We start from the raw sequence: 462 nt of genomic DNA, 5'->3' as shown, positions 1-462 counted from the left end.
TGTCCCAGCGGCCCCAACCCCGGCAGCCCCAATCCCTGTGCCCCTGCATCCCCAATTCCCGCATCCCGAATTCCTGAACCCCTGCAGCCCTCTGCCCCTGCATCCCCAATCCCTGCATCCCCAATCCTTGTGCCCCTGCATCCCCAAACCCTGTGCCCCTGCATCCCCAATCCCTGTGCCTCTGTCTCCCTGCATCCCTGAATCCCCACATCCCTGCTTCCCTGTGCCCCTGCTTCCCTGTGTCCTCATGTCCCTGCATCCTTGTGTCCCCGTGTCCCTGAATCCCCACATCCCTCTGTCCCTGAAACCCTGTGTCCCTGTGTCCCCACATCCCCATGTCCCTACATCCCCATGTCCCCACATTCCCACATCCTTTTGTCCCTGAAACCCCGTGTCCCTGTGTCCCCACATCCCTGCATCCTTGAGTCCCTGTGTCCCCACATCCCCACGTCCCTACATCCC

Source organism: Egretta garzetta, unplaced genomic scaffold (genome assembly GCF_000687185.1).
Source record: "Egretta garzetta isolate BGI_Z169 unplaced genomic scaffold, ASM68718v1 scaffold1030, whole genome shotgun sequence".
In the NCBI taxonomy this organism is placed as follows: Eukaryota; Metazoa; Chordata; class Aves; order Pelecaniformes; family Ardeidae; genus Egretta; species Egretta garzetta.
Note: the sequence above shows the minus strand (reverse complement) of the source record.